The sequence below is a fragment of the Vollenhovia emeryi genome, unplaced genomic scaffold, assembly GCF_000949405.1.
Source record: "Vollenhovia emeryi isolate VEMERY1.0 unplaced genomic scaffold, V.emery_V1.0 DF940025.1, whole genome shotgun sequence".
Taxonomy (NCBI): domain Eukaryota; kingdom Metazoa; phylum Arthropoda; class Insecta; order Hymenoptera; family Formicidae; genus Vollenhovia; species Vollenhovia emeryi.
Window position 1 is genome coordinate 7,126 of NW_011966341.1, and position 718 is coordinate 7,843.

Sequence of the window (718 nt, forward strand, 5' to 3'; positions counted from 1 at the left end):
AAGTCGGAGACCCGGGAACCCCGAAAGCCCCCCTGTAGTGGGGGTGAGTAGGGGGCTGGAGGCCAGTGCCGGGGATGTGTTTTCCCCCGGCCAGAGCCATATCCCGGTCCCCGGGAGTACTCGGGGCCTCCCCCAGGGATGGGGGAGGAGGGCATGCCCTACCGGGGTAGCCGCGGCGGGCTGAGGGGATATTTTTTGAAATGGCTAGCTTTCAAAAACCCGGGGTAAGGGGGGGAAAACCCTCGAAGAGGAGGGCGCCGACTCTGCTCGAGACTCCGCGATTGCCCGAAGAACGAGGCACAGGCGTGAGCAGAGGAAGAGAGCGGCGAAAAGGGCCGAGGAGGGACAGGAGGAGGACGAGTTGGACTCTACGGCCCATGAGAGTCAGGGGGACCCAGAGATTCTGGGAGACCCAGAGAAGTCAAGCCAGGACCCCGATTGGCGGGGATACATGGCGGAGGCTCACCGGCGGTATGTGGCCGGCGAGAGGGGCGGTTTTGGGTTCCACTCGGTCTATAGAACGATCGAGGAGGAGCCCGACACCGACTGGGTACAGGTGGCGCTCTCGACCATGGCGCAATATGGCGTTCACATGAACGTCACTGAGCGGCGGTAGCCCGAGGCAACATTGAAATAAGTGGACAAAGACACCCGGTAGCAGCGGAGGACTAGAGACGGCACAACGATCTTCACGACGACGGCCCGATCAGCCCCGCCA